Below are 21,223 nucleotides of genomic sequence, written 5' to 3' on the forward strand. Positions count from 1 at the left end.
AGACCACAGTTATTAACGTGTCATCAATGGTATGCACTGGTCTGCTTTTCACACATTAGAAATCACTGTTTTCCCTCTCCTTCAGTACCCCATAGTCTCTTTCTCCTCTCTAGATTCTTCTCTTTATTCAATTCAGTGTTGATATTATTTATATAGTACCAAAGTAATCTGATTTTTTTTTATATTTTCTACATCCTTGTACAAGCACATATATCATGCTAAAATGCTGCTAATGTTCATTATACCCTAACACATAAAATAAAAGGACCTCTCTTAGGAGCTTAAAACTCAGAATTTATAAAATTACCCTTTTCTCACATTCACCTCTTCCAACTGAACATTTTTACATATTCTTGGGGTAAAACAATATCTCCTCTTTCTGTTGCTACTTCAGAAACATGGGCATTATCTTCCAAAATAGCGACAATCTTATCAGTCAGTATTTTGCTGTATTTTCTCATTTTGAAAAACAGAATTTTTAACAGATTCCTGAAACAGTTTTATGCTTACCTCTTGATTTCAACATATTCCTCCTTGGCGATAATGACTTTTCAATGTTAACAACTTTGACCATTGAGTTGGCCCAGCAGACAAATGATCTTGATGCAAAGCCTGATGGCCTGAGTTCAATACCTGAGACACAAATAGTGGAAAGAAAGAAGTAAAGCCAATGAACTCTGTATGTATTTGCTGTATGTGAGCATACATGTGAGCATATATGTGCAAATATAAACTAATACATGTAGACCAAACAACAACTAAAGAACCTTGATGTTGTATGGAAAGTACTTTCACTATATGTTCATGGTACACAGTGATAGGAATTCATGAAAAGAGTTCACTTCGATTATGCTATGCATATTGATCATAATTACCTGCTTACTTGCCTCTTCCCCCATCTTTAGTTCTCTCTCTTCTCCACTTCTTTCTTTAGCCTGAAACTTGCTTTCACATCATATATATTTATGGGTGTGCATCTATGTGCAATCTAGGATCCACAAATGAGAGAAAAATGTGCGCTGTCTTTCTGAGTCTATTCACTTTATATAATTTCCAGTCACATTCATTTTCTAGCAAGCAGTATAATTCCATTCTTTATGGATGAATAAAGCTCCATTTGTATATATGCCACATTTTGTTTATCAATTCATCTGTTGATGGACACCTAGGCTGATTCCATTACTTGCCTATTGTTAGTGATGCAATAAACATGGATGTGCAAATGTCTCTTGTTGACGGAGACTCTGTCAGGTACATACCCAGGAGTAACATAGATGAGCCATATGTTCCTTCTAGTCTCGGTTGTCTGCTATACATTAATACTGATTTCCAAAGTGGCTGCAGGAGTTTATTTTCCCACTAGCAGTGTGTTAGTGTTCTCTTTCCCTTGTAATCTTGCCAGCATTTGTTGTTCCTTGTTGTCTTAATGATAGTTATTTAAACAGGGATAGCTCACGTTTCCCTTAATTTGCATTTCATGGATTGCTAAGGATAGTAAGTATGTTCTTAGATAATTATTGGACATTTGCAGCTCCTCTGTTGAGAACTTTCTGCTCATTTCATTAGCTCACTGAAGTGAATCATTAAATTAGGTTTTGAGATTCTCTGAGTTTTGATGCACACATTTACAGCTCTAAACTTCCCCATCACACCATTTCATTAAATTCTACAGATTCTAGTATGTTGTGGATTCCTTTTCCTTAGATTCTAGGAATATTTTAATTTCCATCTGATTTATCTGATAATGTGTTTATCATTCTACAGTTTGTTCCTTCATCTCTGGGAGTGTTTACTTTTACATTTTCAGTTTATCTTAATATCTAGTTTTATTCTATTTTGGTTAGATACAACATAATATTTTTTTCACTTTTTTGGTATTTGGTAATACTTTTGTCCCTAAATAATGATTATATATGCATATTTATTACTTTTTGCTTTTAATAATATAATTCAACTTTTCTCCTCCCCTTTATCCTCCAATTCCCTCCACATAAAACTCCTTGCACTCTTTCAAATTCTTATCATATTTCCTTATTTTTATTGCATGTATAACCCGATCAGTCTGCTTATTGTTACTTATGTGCATGTGTATACAAACCAGTGTCTCACCTACAGGGAATATTATGAGAGCAGAAAGACTATAAGAGCCAGAAGTTCAAAGACTTTTCTGTGAGACTGTGTCTCCTAGTAACATCAGAAGCCACACCTATAAAGCCTCACCAGCATGACTGCCTAAATATGACCTTACGGATGACAACAAAAGACATAGAAGTGTTTGAGGAAAATCCCACTAGGCCTCAACCCTACACAAAGAACTACAGGCAACCAAGGAATGCTGAGAGGGGGAAAAATTGTCTTCCCTAGTGAAGAGCACACCATACGAAATGGTCAGCCCTGAAAACATACATGAAACTTCTGTTGTTCTGTCCTTGCCTGCTTTATAGGATAGATTTATTCTGAATATCCTCGGTTAATTCCTTATATGTTCTAGAAGTCAATTGAATAGGTCTGATTTCTCTTCACCTTCTCTCATTCATTTTGCAAATGTCCAAATTCTCATGTATGTAAAAGATTCTTTTCACTGGTTATAGCACCACGGGGAGCTTTGGGATATAATGGGACCCGATAAAAGGGAATTCGGTCACTAGGAACATGGCCTTGACAGGGATATCAGGCCTGTGGCATATTTTCCTTAATTATAGCTCTCGTGGCACTATTAGATGAAAGCTTTCCCCTGTCATTCGTTACTCACCATAGTATTCTGCCACCCTACATGCCCAAAGAACCCAATGAACATGGTGTGGAATATCTGAAATAGTGAGCCAAAGTAAATACTTGCTTCTCATAAATTGATTATATCAGGTAGTTTCAACATTGCAATGTGAAGCTGCCTGATCTTGGAGTCCATCTGCTTAATCATATCTGAATCCCTATTATATAAAAGGATAAAATACCAAAAGAATAAAACTAGTGATCCTATGATCCAGTTCCTGCTGCATTCTTTGTTAACACCTATTTTATGTTATAGCAATACTCAGTTCCACCCATTTCCTTACATATATCATTCCATCTAAATGATGAGCCCTCCCATGTTATTTTCTTTGCAACACATATTTATGATTTATAAAAATTTTACTTGCAATTACAGAGACCTAAGTTATTTGGGTTGTTAGTAGAAAATTTTCCTAGTTTCCAAGGCTATATAAGACTTATCTTCAGTGTTTTCAAGGACTGCTGTATATAGATGCATCATTACACAGGACTGAGACTGTACACTTATTTGTATTATTTGTACACTACAAATACTATAGACTGTATTTGTCCTCAAAAGGGCATATGTGATTTGAAGGTAATGCATTGTTTCAACCACCACCGTATCTTCGGTAACTAATAGCGATAGTTAATTAATAATAGTTAATACAATCAATACTCTATGAATATATACACATTGAGAGAACTCTAAATTACAAATTTTTAATTATTTCTTCAAGCATTCAATTAGGTTTTGCAATTAATCACAATCTAGTTGAAAATACAACAAAGCCTCCAAAGGTAAGGGATCTATACATATAAATGATAATAACGGAATGTGACAAGTCCATTTTAGAGCAAGTATCAGATCTATAAGTATATCTTATAACAACATTTGAATGTCTTACAATTTTAAGTAGGTTGTGATAGATGATAAATGACAACAGAGCACTCTCAAATGAAACAAGATAAGATGAGATAAGATTACCAAGTGGAAAATCATCCAAGAAATATTTTTAAAAATGAGAGAGGGAGGTTTTCCAGTTATTCCAGAACAAAATGCTAGATATTATTTTATATACCCATCAAATATTTTACCATTGTTCCGTAGGCATGGACCCAGAGAAAAATAACAACTGAGTTAGAGGCTATGTTAAGACTTCTTTTGGATTATAATAAGACATGTCAGGCTTTATAAATGCTGATACATTACTTAATAGTTCATTCTCCTCAAGTTGTGACTTAACAAGGATGGAGGTATAGAAAAATGTTCAGTATAAGTAACAAAAGATTTTTAAAGTGTATTCCTTTAACAAATTCTTCAGTATCATCTGTCAAGGTGACAGTTTCAAGGAAACAAATTGAGAGAAGTGGAATAGAAATAACATCAACACCAGTAGAATCTGATAAATAAATATTTAATAACTTAGATACACAACCTAGGAAGCAGGATTTTTGTCCTAAACAGAACAAAAACAATCAAGTTTTTAATGTAGAATACAGATTCAACTCCAAAGAAATTCCTAATATGAAAATTAAAATAGTAAAAGAATTCTGCAGAGAAATTCGCTATGGTAAGACAGTAGATTTTCAGTTGAGCCTTGGGGTTCTCAGATAAGTAATGAACTTGATAGGCAACTGACCAGAAATTCTCCTCCAGACTGTCATTTCGAGTGCAAAGATGTGTGACATGAATCAAATTCCTTAAGCACTCCACCTCATCACTTCATCTGTAAAGTGTACATAAACTATTGTGATAACAGTTCTTAAATTTCAGTTAGTTTTAATTTACATGAAGTTAACAACTTCCATCACTATAAAATATGAGTACAAAAATAATACAAAGTAAATTCTAAAGTTTCACTTTATGAAATTAAAAAGTATGCTAGATTTTTTTCTGGTAATTTATTATTGTTAATGTTTAGATAGAGATAAACCAAAAATCACTAGAATGCATAAATCTAGGACATGGAAAACTAAAATAAAGGTAACCAGATATAGGTTATAGAAAGATGTGAAACATCTGTACATTTAAAGTATTGCAAAGTAGTTTCAAACACTGTTAAACAAATTACAACACATATGCTATATATATGATCTTCTTGAGATACTCTTCTGTGAAAAAACTGATAGGCAAAATGTGTTTTGATTAGGAGAATATGAAGATTATTTTTTAATACTTACTTTTGGTTCATCCAACATCAGTACGTTTTTCATATTTCACATATGAGTTAGAAAGGAAAATTAGTATATATAATAAAACATTGCAGTGTGATATTGCTAGCATTTGTTATTGAACTATTTAGGTAGTGTTGCTACAGTAAACATCAGAAAACTTGGCCTGTAGTTATAGTAAGAAAATAAAGAGATAGCTACATTTGTGCTAATGTTAATGAAAGTAGAGTAGTCGTTCATCGAACAAGGTGGGATGATCATCAAACATTCATCTGTAATTCCAGTCAACATTTCTTCCTGCCATGGTCCCAGATGTACATGACCTTTGGGCTGCTTGACTGTAGAAAGTAGTGTTTCAGAGAGGTGGTAACTCTTTAGTAAAGCATCTCAGTCTTATGGGGACATTCTCTCAATTGGGGTTTCCTCCTTTCCGCTGACTGTAGCTTATGCTAAGTTGACATAAAACTACTCAAGACACATTTGTCCTAGTTTGTTTCTCTGTTGCTGGAATAAAACACTGACCAAAAAACAACTTGTAGTAGTAAAATCTCTATTTGTATTAAATGTCCAAATCACAGTCTATCTTAGGAGGAAGAAAGGTCAGGAGCAAAAGTAGGAACCTGGAGGAAAAAACTGAAGAAGAGACCATAAATGATGGATTCTGAGATCAATCAATCATTAATCAAGAAAACATGTGCCAGGCAGTGGTGACACACGCCTTTAATCCCAGCACTCAGGAGGCAGAGGCAGGAGAATCTTTGTGAGCTCGAGGCCAGCCTGGTCTACAGAGCGAGACCCAGGATAGGCACAAAGCTACACAGAGAAACCCTTTCTCGACCCCTCCCCCAAAAGCATCTTTCATCCATCATCACTCATCATTTTTGATGAAGCAGTTGCATTATATCTCCATGTCCTTGTAAATAACCCTTTACCTGTGCTTCTGTAAAAAAGAAAAGAAAAGAAAAGAAAAAAACAAACAAACAAACAATAATTTCATTATTTCTTAAAGCTGACCTTGCCTGAGATCCTCTCTTTCATCTCTCACCACTGTATCTGAGTGAAGACACATGTCTTTATGGTTTCCCAAAACTAAAAGATCAGTCTGAGCAAAGTGGCCAGTGTCTTATGGGAAGACCTGTGGCTGAGCTATCTGATAATTGAGTGTACACAGGGTGAATCTTATGCCTTTTCCTCATTTGGCAAAGGAAGGTGCTCCTCTTTGTTTTGGTGGCAATTATATGAGGGCTATTAAGAATAATATGCATATATGCAATTGAGGTAGAGCCATATGTCTAGAAGAAGCTTGACTGAGTAAGTCAGGGATATCAATGGGAAATAGAGTGATGAGATGTTTTCATTTATTTTAATTTCTGGTTTAACAGGAAGAATGTATAAGATAATGATGACATGGAGGCGTTATATTTCATGCTATGGGGAGCAGCTGAAGATAAGAGACACCAATTATACCTGTGCTGAAGATATTCTTCTACTGTGAAAAGGTGGAGCCCTCAGGAAGAATCAGATGGTGAAGATAGAAAAAGGATGAGGTAGAAAAAATAATGAAGGAACAGGACATGAAAGAGGTAGTGTTTGATTTCCAGTTCATCAAATCATATAAGACTGGATTTATCTGAGATTTAAGATGGGAGTCAATGAATTTATCTTATCACAGCTACTGCATCTATGAACTCAAGGAACAGCAGAGAAGAGAGGAAAGAAAAATTATAATGCCCAGAATGCTAGGAAGTCTGCTGCAAAACAGTATTCCGAGAACTAGTTGCTCATGCAAGACTGGAACAATGGATATGTTAGGTTAGCATGGAGAAAATTATGTGGTTTTTCACCCCTAGATAAAGAGCTGCAGACAGGCGATGACTGGTGGAAGGAGGATTATCTTCTCATAGGGGTGAACTTCATTATTGATTGTCCAATCTGGAGTGGTAAGCATTAACCATATATACACAAACAACAACAGTAAAATCAGCATGTTGCATTATTATATATTTCCAAACACACACATATATATGCAACAATAACAATGCAAAGGGGACTATGAACTTGAAATTGGGAAATGGGAGGTTGAGTAATAGTGACTCGATAGACAAAAGGAGTGATGGAAGTTAAGGAATTCTATTTCAATTAAAAAAAATTTTAAATGTAATTCAGCAAAGTCTAAACAATGGGTATGGGTAATTAGTAACGTTCTGATATACATGTTTGACATCATTTTTATGAGAGAGATAAGGCTCTGTCATATTTGAGTAACACAGGTCAGCATAAAAATGGGAAATATAAAAATAACTAAGTAATCAAAAAGGGATAAGGAAGATGAAAATTAGACACAAAGCCCTATCCAGATCACCAAAAACATATGTGTAAGATTTTACTTGAGATGTGGACCTCTTATAGGAAAAATTACATAATTTTGTTGTAGAATATTATTTTAAAATGTATTTTATTTCTTTATGCCATGGAACATTTATTTAATAATACAAAGATGTGCTGCATTCTTTTCTGTTGCTTTTCTTTAACTCTGTGAAGCTGTGTTATTGTGCCTGTCTAGAAGATCTGATGGTCCAATGAAGAGCTGAACGGCCAATAGTGAGGCAGGAAAAAGGATAGACAGAGTTGGCAAGCAGAGTGAATGAATATAAAGAGAAATCTGGGAGGAAAAGAAGAATCAAGGAGCAAGAGAACAAGGAGAAGAGGATGCTAGGGACCAGCTGCCCAGTCACACAGCCAGCCATGGAATGAGTTAAAATAAGATATACAGAAGTAAGAGAAAGGTAAAAGCCTAGAGGCAAAATGTAGTTGGGATAATTTAAGAAAAGATGCTAGAAACAAGACAAGCAAAGGCTAGACATTTATAACTAAGAATAAGCCTCTGTCTGTGATTTATTTGGGAGCTGGGTGGCATAATCCCCAAAAGAGCTAAAGAGCAAGAATAAAAAATGACCAACAACATAAATGTACTTCTGTGAGCCTCTAGAAAGCTTTAAATCCAGAACAAACATTCACCAATAGCATGGACTACAGTAAAGTATAGGAGATAACCTATCATACACCACTGCTATAGGGGAAGAAGATCTCTGGGAACTGAATCTGTCTAGCCAGTCCTCTGATGGTATAGCTAACACTGTTTGCAAGTTAGCACCATATATGGTAACTGTAGGTTACATGCTAAAGCATGGGATTTTTAGAACCCTGCTAGTGAGAAAATGTACCTGAAGTTTACTTGTTTCTGGGGCATTGTGTGCCTTTATAACTTTCAAAAGCAAGAGCACAGTGAGCATCAGTGAATAGAATTGTAAATAACAAGCATCTAGCTTAACCTAGAGGTGGACCATTATCCTCATGAAAATTAAACTATGTACATTTTTTCTTCTAATATGCTAGTGGTTGATGCATAGCTAGGACACATTCTGTTTGTGGCTTTCAGAGAGTCTCACCTAGGGCAGCCATCTCTGAAGGCAGTCATGCATTATAGGAGGAAATGATTGTCAGTTTGGTTGATATTTCTCATCCAGCATGAGGACCTTTCAGCAACCAGACAACAGCAGTTGATAGGGCAGCGCTTCTCGCTCCAAACATGTTGCTGTTCCTGATACTACTTTGATAAGAAAATAACTGACACAAAGGGTGGGATGTTTTATTATATATTGGGCCTTTCTAATGCTTTCTTCTTATTTTTCAGGAATACTCTAACCACCGACTCTTAACAGCAATTTGTACTTGTTTAGGGAGATGATATTGAACATAGGGGGAACCTACGTGCTCTATTAAGACAAACAAGGGAATTAAGTGAAAATCTCAGGGCTAGAACACCCTTAAACACACACACACACACACACACACACACACACACACACACACACACACACCCCTTACAAACTCTGCAACTGCTGCTGGCTGCATACTAGAATTAGATGGTGATTTGTGGTTGCTAAATATGCAACATGTTAAAGTTGAAGGACAGAAAGCGATTCCTCCCTGGCAATAATTATTAATATTAGAAGAGCCAATGTAAGTTACTGGTGGGGAATTTTTGGTAATGTTCTTACTTGGTTGTGGATTCTGTGTTAGGCTTTTTGACTTTCCAGTAAACATGTGCCTACAAATACCGTAAAACAAACCATTTTCCCATTTGATTAAAGGTGAGTTTGACAGGTGGAACTCATCCCATGCTCGGTGTTACAGTCCATAGGATAAAGCAGGCAGCAGAGGAAATAGGCCCTGGTAGAAAGGCTTCTGCTATTGTTTTGTCAGACAGAAGTAAAGTGCCTGTCAAACTACCCTCTAAACATTCGTGTGGTCTAACTCTTCTATTAATGCTGTCATGCATTAATAAGAATTACTTCTTTGTCCAGTGGCCTGAATTACTGTGTAGACTCTTAACCAGGCCAAATACTGATAAGTGTCTGTTGCTGTGGAATAATGGCCTGCTGCTCATAATGTAATTATGCATATGTATCTGTGTAAGAGCTAGAGCAATAAGTGTGATAGTGCAGTAGAGATATTTCCTTGGGTAAGACATGACTATTAATTATTCTGAAGCAGGATTGTTGAGGTAAAGTATAGATTGCATTGGCAGTGAAATACAGAATAATGGTGATAGTTTCATGTATCACAACAGCAATAAAGTTGTTTACATTTTCCAGAGAAGTGGAGAAGGGACAGCTAACCCTTACCTGAAATTTTATTCATTGTTTCCTCCGATCTCCTCACCACCTACATGGTTCTAAGTTTCATGTGAGTTAGGCAGGTGGCACACTAGAATCTGTGGGAGGAAATAAAGGCTGTTAGTACCCTGAAGGAATGCTGATTTCATGAGTCTTTACCTCAGCTCAAGTGGTAAAGTTTGGTGATTCAGCTGCTTCAACTCAATTATGTCCCATTAAGGAAATTTGCACTTATACTCCTTTATAACATTAATTCTTAGTTCACCAAGGTAGACGTGAGTAGAATCATGTCTTTGATCTTTCATTAGTGTATCAGCGGGAATGGGTGTTTCTTTATGACTCTCCAGGAAAGTCATATATCGTAAGACATTTGAAGGTTTCAATGCCACTGGATTTGAGGAATACAGTTTTCTTTTTTAAAATATTATTAAGGGACAGTTTAACATTTATCTCATATTAAACAAATTTGAAATAATCTTCCAGATTTATCTCATGATCACACTTTTTTTGAATTGTTTTTTAGAAAATATATAACTTAAAATTATTTATCTCTAAAAATTCAGATACAGGAATTTTCCCAGTCATTCTTTAGTTATTTACAAGCCAGAAATGTCTTTTTGGGGAAAGCTGGAAGACTTCCAATGAAATGTTCTTTGGAGAATAGAAGAACCTTTTTCAAAATCTCTCCATGCTCTGTGCTTTTCCACTGGCTCACCCCCACAGGTCTTTGATTCATGGGAATTAAAGCCAGTTTATCTTACCATATATCTTCGCTGCCTATTTGGGTTCATTTGATGAATCAAAATTCTCTTAGAGAAATTATATTGGTAAACTATTGATATACTCAAATAGTTATTGATAAATTTCTATATAAGGCAATAATTAATTTTCAAATTTTATTTTCTACATTAAAAAGGTAGTTTTGAATTTAATAACAACTGAACCACCTTAAAACATGGTGTCCATGAGTATCTAAAAATGGTATCAAGTTTAGTAATTCATATATAATACGTATATTCAAAGAACACTATAACATTGAGTGTGTTATTGTTTTTAAATATGGCCATTTGTGACATACTTCAACACTTGTAGAGTAATTCTAAAAACTGATTTTTCATTCTCCATCTCACCAAGAGATAAGTTTTACTAGAAGTTGGGATTATCTGATGGAAATAATGAACTTTAAAAAATTAAAAGAGCCGGGCGGTGGTGGCGCACGCCTTTAATCCCAGCACTCGGGAGGCAGAGCCAGGCGGATCTCTGTGAGTTCGAGGCCAGCCTGGGCTACCAAGTGAGTTCCAGGAAAAGGCGCAAAGCTACACAGAGAAACCCTGTCTCAAAAAACCAAAAATAAATAAATAAATAAATAAAAAATTAAATAAAAAATTAAAAGAACTATTGGCAAAGGATATCAAGATGGCTCATTGTATTTCAGTCCTGAAAGATTGTTACTGGAAAATGGTACATAATCAAATCTTGGATTCCATTTTTACTTGCCAAGTAAATATTTTAAATTCTAATTTTAATAAAATCAATGTTAAATATTACGTTGATTGAGAAATTAATTGAATATATGGATATGTAATTTATTTTAGCTATCTATAATTATATATTGAGTACATGCCATAAAAATGTGTTCTAACTTCAACATATTAGAGAATGAACTTTCAAGTTTATTATTAACTTAGTCATTTGAGTCAATAACTTCGTTTCATTAAGTATGTATATGTCAACATTCAGAGAATAAATGTTTTCATTAATTTCCTAAAGTAGCTCATTTTTATATAAAGCCTTATATTTAAGTCAATACCTTCAATTTAATTATGTATATTCTTACATTCAGAGAATAAACGGTTTCATTAATTTCTCAAACTTGTTCATTTTTATATAAAGCCTTAGATTTTCATTAATGTAGATATTGTCTCATATGGGATATCTTTCTATACACTGTGAATATGTGTTTTTACCATTGTTTAATAAAGAAGTTGCTATGGCCTATGGCAAGGCAGAATATAGCCAGGTGGGAAATCCAAACAAAAATACAGGGAGAAGGAAGGTGGAGTCAGAGGACATGCTGAGTGCTGCTGTGGAAGCAAGATGTAATAGAGTACAGGTAATAACATGAAAGTACGTAACAAAGTATAGATTGATAGAAATGGGTTGAAGTAAGTTGTAAGAGCTAGTTAATGATAAGCCTGAGCCATAGGCCAAACAATTTGTAATTAATATAAGCCTCTGAGTAATTTTTTTTTTTTAAGTAGCTGCAAAACCAAGGATGGGAGAGATTCGCCTGGACTTCAGGGCTAAGTGGGACTGAGATTGGGGCTCACTATCAGGCACTGATCCACATAGACCAGAGAGAGCTTAAAAAGGGGTTTTAGAACATATAATCAGAGTCAAAAGCAGTTTCCTAGTTGTAACTCTTACTCACATGAGCCATAATACGTGAGGAGACATAATACAGAGACATTGTGGCAGGCAGGCTTGAGCTACAGCATGGCAGATTCCCTCCACAGTACACAGAGGTGTCTCCAAGCCACACAACACACTGCATGGCAGATTTAGCTTTTGCCGTAAGGTTTCTGGGCTGCACGCTGCTTGGTGGAGGCATAGACCCACTACTTCCCATAGTTGGTCGTGAGCATAGCTCCCAGAGCTGGCGCTAAATGTACCTCTGCCATGTTGAAAAACCAAACGGGGCAGAGCCATCAGCTAAAAGTGGAAGCTTTGGTGCTAGCCACACAGCTTAACAATTTAAAAACTCTTGTGATTAGAAAACTATTACAGATACACAATAGGACAGATTCAGACAGAAAAAAACCTCTAAACAGTTTACAGTGTGTATAAAAATATGTGTAGTCTTGGAAGAGAGAGGAAAAGGAGTACAGGCAGGCATATTGAAAAAAAATAAATAGTTTTAAAAAATTAAGTCTTTAAAGAGACAGTAAAAGTATTACAAAAGAAATAAGCCCTGCAAAGATGGGAAATATACAGAGAGTCTGAATTATGTATTTTATTGTGTTTTCTTTGAATTTTTTGACTGTTAATGAGCTAACTGCAGAAAGACATTTGATTGTAAAGGCTAATAAGTTAAAACAACATATATATATATATATATATATATATATATATATATATATATATATATTAAACATTTATTTATTTATTATGTATACAGTGTTCTGTCTGCATATACACCTGCAGGCCAGAAGAGGGCACAGATCTCATGGATGGTTGTGAGCCACCATGTGGTTGCTGGGAATTGAACTGATGACCTCTGGAAGAACAGCCAGTACTCTTAACCTATGAGCCATCTCTCCAGCCCCAAGTTAAAACAACATATATATTTTAAAGGTACATTGACTTCAAAATTTGGGTATAAAGAAATGTTGCTTTGGAAAAGAAGTTCTGCTTTTGTTTCCACAGAAGAGGAAAATCTGTGGACTGCTTCTAAGGTAATGTGGTTTAAAAAACAACCCCCCCCAAAAAAAAAAAATCTCTAGTTGGAACAGATGATCCAATGTTTCAGAGTGCATCAGTTGCAGTTTCCTCTGAGTTCTGTATCCAGAAAGACTTCAAGGCTGCTGGCTGAGATGATGCAGTCTCACAGATTATTCCAGTCAGGACTTGACCATAATCTTAAATTTTCTCAGGGTCCCCACAAGATTAACAGTGCCCCTAATCAGCAGGAAGTACCCTAGAAAACTATGCTCACATTCCCAAAAAATGGATTATGGAAGTTTGTCTTTGTTTAGGTGGTTTGGCTACAAATTGTTATTGGTTATAGTCAACCTCTTTCTAAAAGAAGAAAGGGGAATATGATATAGAAATGATAAAAAATGATAGATTATTGAATCTACTTTGATCCAAAAGACAACTGTTGATCTCAAAATAATTTACATTGGTATGGATTTTGGTTTATTGATACAAATTTAAGGTTAATTTTGTTACACTGTATGCGTATTTCTACTCTTATTTAGGGTATTATGTTTATGCAACTCATTTAAAAATATAATATGCAATTAAAATATGGATTAATAGTCACCTATAGTAGCAAACTTATAGTCATTTTAGGTATGTTTTCAAGGTCATACAGAGATATACTTCAGATACATATAATCTTCAAACACTTCAAAGACCTATAGAATATGGCATTAAAATCTTTTAAGAATTTAGACCTTTCTGGACAGTGAGACATGTCTGCTCCTGGCAGAACCAATTACTTTAAAAGAGATAATAGGCATTGAAGAAACTCATTATGGAGTTTGCTTACAGTGTGGAAAAGGCTAGCCATTTGGACAAGAAACTGTTCTTGCCTGGACTGCTTGACAGTATGTTGTATAAACTGGATGTGAAGGACCCCTAGGAAAATAACCACTGAACTTTCCCAAAACAAGGCAAGATGGTCCTTTGGGTTCCAAGACCTTGGAATAACTGATAGACATTCTGTAGGACACAGAAAAAAGTAATTGATAAACTTTATCAAAATAGGCAAAACATTCCTCCAAATACCCTGCTTCATTGAAAACTGTGCCAGAGACTTTAGGCCTGTAGGCTGAAGATAGATGCCCCAATGTTAGAGAGAAACTTTGGGTGACTGTCCAGACGGCCAGATATCTCTGTCATTTTTAGAATTTTGGAAGTTGCATACAATGCCCTTCCTATTTACTTAAGTAATATTATATCCTTATGAGGTCTTTGATGGAGGTGAAGACTAGATAGTTCTAATGAGGTTTCCTTAATCATAATAAAATGTAAATTAGATGTGAAGCTTTAGACTCACAAACATAAAATAGATGATAGAGTATTTTCTTTAATTCTGCCAAATACAAATAGACTGGATATTGTAACTGTAATTCATGCTTGATAACTGTTTCGTTGTGTGTAATTTTACTATATTAAAATTAAAATTTTCCCTTCTTATTAGACAGAAAAGAGAAAGTGCTTTCTGTATGCTGTGAATATGTATTGCTATCATTAGTTAATAAAGAAGCTGCTATGGCCTATGGCAAAGCATAATAGAGCCAGACAGGAAATCTAAGCAAAGATACAGGGAGAAGGAAGGTGGAGTCAGAGCATATGCTGATCGCTGCCAGGGACTGAATGGCTGTAGGACTAGGCAGGACTGAGACTTATGCCTACAATTATCAGTGAATATTCTTTATAGAATAAAAGTATTTTTATTTAGAACAATAGATTTCCAGCAATACATAAATACTATAAAACTCTTTATTAAATATGAAATTTTTAGTTAATATAAAGAAAGTATGATAATAAAATTACATTTTGGCTTTGATTTACTAATTCATGTCAATAATGTTTATATATGTTGAAATATGTTTCTAAGAATTAGTTAAGAGAGAAAACTGCCAACCCCTCCCCCCAAAAAAAAGAAAGAAAGAAAAGAAAAAAGCTGGGCAGTGGTGGTGCATGCCTTTAATCCCAGCACTCAGGAGGCAGAGCCAGGTGGATCTCTGTGAGTTCAAGGCCAGCCTGGTCTACAGGGCAAGATCCAAGACAGGCACCAAAACTACACAAAGATACCCTGTCTCGAAAAACCAGAGAGAGTATAAAGTGAGACACTATAAGTTCTTCAAAACAGGGAACACTTTCAGTAATGATAAAAATATTTCTCTACAAATGTCTGGCATGAGTTAAGCATAAACACTTATCAAATATACAGAAATGGTAGAGATATTCTCAAAACATAAGGAGCATTAAAATGTTTCAAGCATCAGAAGCATAATGGGTGTCAACAAGTGACAGCAGAAATTCAAAGATGCAAACAATAAAGAGACATGTTGAATATAGAAGTACAATGATAGAGGACACAGAAGACAACATTTCTTTAAGGTCAGCTACCCAAGAAAGATGCTATTATTTTCAACAGCCAAATATGCAATTTTCTCAAAGTAATTAGGAGTCATAAAAGCACATAAGACTGATTTCTCAATAAAATAAATGCATATCTTTGGCTAAATAAGATAATGTTAAAATAATAAACTTTTTATAAGAAACCCTTGTCAGATAAAAACATTCTACTTCTAGTTTAACTTTTATGAAAACAGAATTAGATAAATAAATATCCTAAATTGCATGAGAAAAAACACATTAAGTAAGTTTTTACTGAGGTTATTTCTTATTTAACCCAAATCAGTTTACTTCATCTAAATGCATTACTGCTTTCCTTTTTATTTTCTTTACTTGGTACTCTGTAGGTTGAAGAAACTATGTAAACAAATAGGCATGATTTCTCACATATAATTCAAAAAGCACAGAAACAAACACTGAGCAAATATCATGACACAGTTAAACTCAGAATTCAGTAAAATGTACACAATTCATAAAGTAGAGAAAAATATAAAATCTAACATATAGGAAAACAGTATAAAAACAGGAATCCCCAATTTTTGAATTACCCAAGCAACAACTGTTCAGAGAAGTCCTTGAGTCCTCAAACCTTCACAAATATCTATAGGCAATGAGTAAAGCTGAGAGCAGGAAAGGTGGTCTTTCCCAGGGAAAAGCACACAAAATGGTTGTCTAGTTCCAAATGGTGAGTCCTGAAAACATATGTAAAGCAACATTATATAGAATAAATGGGTTATATATTTATATATATGCTAACAATTAGTGAAAATGGAGGCCATGAACTTGATAGAGAGTAGGAAGGAGTGTATGGGATAATATGGAAAGAAGAAACAGAATAAATGTTGTAATAATGTTATATACTTAAAACTATAAAAAATATATAAAAGAAAAAACAGAAAAACATTCCTTTTAGACAAAGTATTAATTCAAAGTTTTTTTCTGATTATTCTTTTTTTTTTTTTTTTTGGTTTTTCGAGACAAGGTTTCTCTGTGTAGCTTTGCGCCTTTCCTGGGACTCACTTGGTAGCCCAGGCTGGCCTCGAACTCACAGAGATCCGCCTGGCTCTGCCTCCCAAGTGCTGGGATTAAAGGCATGCGCCACCACTGCCCGGCTTTTTTCTGATTATTCTATGAGAGTTAGAGGTTAGGTATAGGCATAGATTTGGTGATATTATTCTATTCGTTAACATTAGTTAAAAATCTAGATTTGTTTTCTATGCAGTGCATTTTTAATAAATTCCATACAAGACTTACCATTTTCTTTATACAATAAATTAAATATTTCTCTGTGAGAGTGAGAATATTGATAGTATAAGTCAAATATGCAATAATTCATTCAGAAATATTTAATTTTCAAAAAGTATGTAAATTATTTTTAAAACTATGATTACACATTTACTTCCTATTTCAAAATTTTCACACGATAATGTCCTAAACTTATTCTATTTGTTCTTTTTGTCAGTACATGAATGAATTTTCTCAGTGTGGATTATTTGTTTATTTTTGACAATAGCTTTTGATTTATTGAGGTAAACCCAGGATTAACATGTTCAGTATAACATAAAAATAATATAATTTAAATTTTATATAATTTTTAATGCATTCACATTCTCATAAATGAAAGTGATTTGACTAGCATGCTTTTTATTCTAGGACAAATGAAAATGTTTTCAGTAAGGAAGAATGAAGTATAACTCTATGTGGTTCTAAACTGAAAGCATTCATTATACAAAATGTGACTTAATGAGCAGCCACATATGCATAAAATAGTTAAGTACAGGAATGTATAGGAATGTATTATTGAAATAATATAAAATGATTGAATACTCAAGTGCTATTTCAAGGGAAATATGGAGAATGAAGCTGGTATCTTCAAATCTCACATCACTTTGATTTGCGGTGCACGGGTAATTGTATGCCACTTCAATTATCCTGAGTATTATTTCACAACATGCAATATAGTATTTTGTACTTGAAAAGCACTTTGCAATCATTTGCTAATGAAAAGTATTTATGAAAACTATTCTTTTCTTTCAGTTGTCATGTTGTGAACAAAAGCTTGAAATTTATCATGAAATCAACAACTTGTTCCTGCCCTTCCCCCTAAAAAATTAAGACCTTAAAAGCAAGACTAATAAATGAAAAAAAGTCTTATCCTTCACTAAATCATACAACTTGTCAGAAAAAATCAGTTAAATTATGAAACATTTAATCAAATCTCTGTATATGTTAGACAAACGATGTCAGCACAAAGCAATGAATGTTATAGTTTATAAGGCAAAGACATAAGATTGATTTATAGTAAAATTTGAATTTAGTATAGGAAAAACTGCAAATAGTTTCATGGGAAAGTTGATACTGAATAGAACTCTTTCAGTATGGAGAAAAATATGAATATTATATATATATATAGTTTTATATAAATATAATATCTATGTATATATTACTTTCTTAGATTATAAGATAATTGTATCATTTTTTTCTTTCCTTTTCTTCCCCCAAAAATCTCATATAACATTTCTTTCTCTCTTTCAAATTAATGGCCTTTTTATGAGTAATTGTTGTTACATACTTGCATTTATGTATATGTACATATATATTAGTGAATATATAAATACAACCTGCTCATTGTGTATGGTGCTATTTGTATGTGTATTTCATGGCTGACCATTTGGTATTAAAACACTTATTAAAAAATACATTTGAGCCGTGGTGGTGCACGCCTTTAATCCCAGCACTCGGGAGGCAGAGGCAGGCAGATCTCTGAGTTTGAGACCAGCCTGGTCTACAAAGCGAGTTCCAGGAAAGATGCAAAGCCACACAGAGAAACCTTGTCTCGAAAAAACAAAAAACAAAAAACAAACAAACAAAAAATATTTGAAGGTTAATTTAGACAAAAGTATATTTTCAACAAGCAGAAATGGATGAAAATATCTTCAGAGGGCAGAGATAAAAGAATGTAGATGAAACAGATAAATATGTATAAGAGGTGGGGAAAGTAATGTCTTGGTTATTATAATAAGGTATTGAGGGAACAAATGTGTCACAGCTTCCTGCACAATTGCTAGTAATTTAGTAAAAGCAATTTTTCTCATAGTCTTTTGACAGGATGGCCCAAATTGTAGTGAAGTATTAGAAGAGGATCTAAGCCAGGATTCTCAACCTGTGGGTCAACAAACTTTTTACAGAGGTCACCTAAGACCATCGAAGAACACAGATATTTACATTTTGATTCATAACAGTAGCAAAATTACACTTATGAGGTAGCAAGAAAATAACTTTATGATTGGGGATTACCACACCATGAGAAACTATATTAAAGGGTCATAGCATTAGGAAGGTTGGGAACCACTGATCTAAGCAAACAGGAAGTCCTTAATCCTGAACGTAGATGTTAAAAACAACTGTCATAAGGTAGAGCAGATTACAGGTAGTCAATTGTGTAACAGCATCAAGACAAAAATAAAAGGAGTCCTTAAACAATGATACATGCTTGTCAAATGTGACCAAAAATTAATCCAAACGGCACCTTCAAATAACATAATTCTTGAAGTATGAAGTAGCTCAATCATTATATGGATAATCTCAAATCAATATAGAAAACATTTAACTCTTTAAAAACTACTCTTCTAGAATCTCCTTACACTTTCATCACTATGAATATATATGAACTAATCCATTTTGAAATTATTCACCCAGCTTATTCATATAAGCTTCTCTTGAAATATATATTATTTTGGCCTTTTTGTGTCCCAAACATGTTTTCCAAAGGCATGTTGTGCATTTCCAAATAAAGAAAATACTATGACTGACTTACTTCCATCCTCAAGTGTTGCCAATATGATAGAGGAAGAAAGTCAGTTTGTATGTCCAACATTCCTGCCTTCAATTCTGTGATGCTAAATATATTTCTATTGATTTTCAACAAAGTGATATCAAAATCTTATACCATCTAATAATGCCAGATGTGAAAACAAAAAGAAAGAAGATTATAAAAAGAGGAAGACAGCAGTAGAGAAAAAACATTGGACGGAAAAGATCAATAGTAAAATGAGAAACTAACTCACTGCTTTATTTCTAACAACCAGCATTCCATAATAGGTACCATTGTTGCCATGTATTGTTAGTTGAAATTTTCTAATGTGTGTAGGTGTAGAGAAATCAAACTGCTGGTAGCCTGGAAAATTTCTCTCTGCTGGATACATCATATAATATCAGAAGCAGAAAATTGGGGTGTTAGGAGAGAGAATCCATTAACAGACTTATGCAACTATGGACCCTGTAAGCTATACCAAAATGATTGACCAGATAATAGATGCCTATTGGTGCAGTAATAGCCTCAACCTTATGTGAGTAGCCAACCACTTTCTGATTTTAGGCATTCCACAAGAGGAAACTCACACCTAGGATTGTCAATCTGGCCGAGTACCCTTGGCTGGGAAGCCTATAAGGCTGAGGAGATAAACTACTCTTATGGTGCTAAATGTGCATAATATCAAACTGCCCTCTAAAACCAAAAAAGTATTTCCATGCCAACAGATTAGTGAAGCTATTACTCCTCATTATTGGAACTTGCCCTAACACAGAGTGCCATAAATGGCCAAAGTGCAAAGAATAATTCTTAGTGGTGGAGTTCAGTCATAAATGGGACATCTATGTTTCAGGTCCTTCCCCTCAAGACTCTGGAACCAATTTCTGTTCTAGATTGCTGTATGTTGCTGTGAAAAACAATCATGACAAAGGCAACTCAGGGAAGGAAAGTATTTATATCATCACTCTAAGATCACGATCTATCACAAAGGGAAGTGAAGACAGGAGCTCAGGCAGGGCCTGTCAGTGTTCTCATCTTCCAAATAGCAACTCATTACACTTTGAGCCCTCACTGGGTTTTCCAGCCCAAAATGTACAAACTCATCTAAGTCAAAACGTAACTTCACAAAACATTTCAAGGTGTAAAAGCCACGTGGTAAGTCCCAACACAGCAACACCCTATGTTTCTGGGAATCATTTCTCTGAACCTTCATCAACACTCAGACAAAGAATATCAGATATTGCCAACTCCTATTCAGTAGACCATCTTTCTGCAAATAGTTGAGCCAATTGATTAAACAAGCTCTTTGTACCATTTTTAATTATGTAAGCTTCAATATTAATTCAATAATATCAACAAATTCAGCCTTATCTAATTTTATACTCCTTCCAATAGTTTTCTACATCCTTAAAATCTATCACTGCAAATTCCCTCCAGAAAACTGCTTGACGTAATTAAAAGCCCCATTATGTTAGCTAGGGGTGTATCACACTTCCTCATGGATCTCAATTTCTACCTGACCTTTAGAGGCTTGCTTAACTTTAACTGTACGGTGAGTCAGGAGGCAATGATAGGTATCATAATCACATCTTCTAGATGAGACAGGAATTTTGCACCCATTGACTCACAGCAGCTGTGGCTATTAGCACAATTCCTGGATAAGATCAAGCCAATCAATGTTCCAGTATAGATGTGGGAAGGAGCACATGAATAGCCCACTCCTAACCAAGTAGCTCTTAATAGCTGATGGATGCTAAGGAGACAATTTTCATTGAGGGTGATTCCCCTTTCAGGTTAACAATACTCCAATGGATGTCCTGTTACCCATATATATGTAGCAGGGCTAATTTGACTCTGTGGGTTAGTAGAAATATAAGGACATGAAGTTGGAGGGGATCTAGGATGTTCATAAAGATTGGAGGAAGGGATATATGTA

This window comes from Peromyscus eremicus, chromosome 9 (genome assembly GCF_949786415.1).
Source record: "Peromyscus eremicus chromosome 9, PerEre_H2_v1, whole genome shotgun sequence".
Classification (NCBI taxonomy): Eukaryota; Metazoa; Chordata; class Mammalia; order Rodentia; family Cricetidae; genus Peromyscus; species Peromyscus eremicus.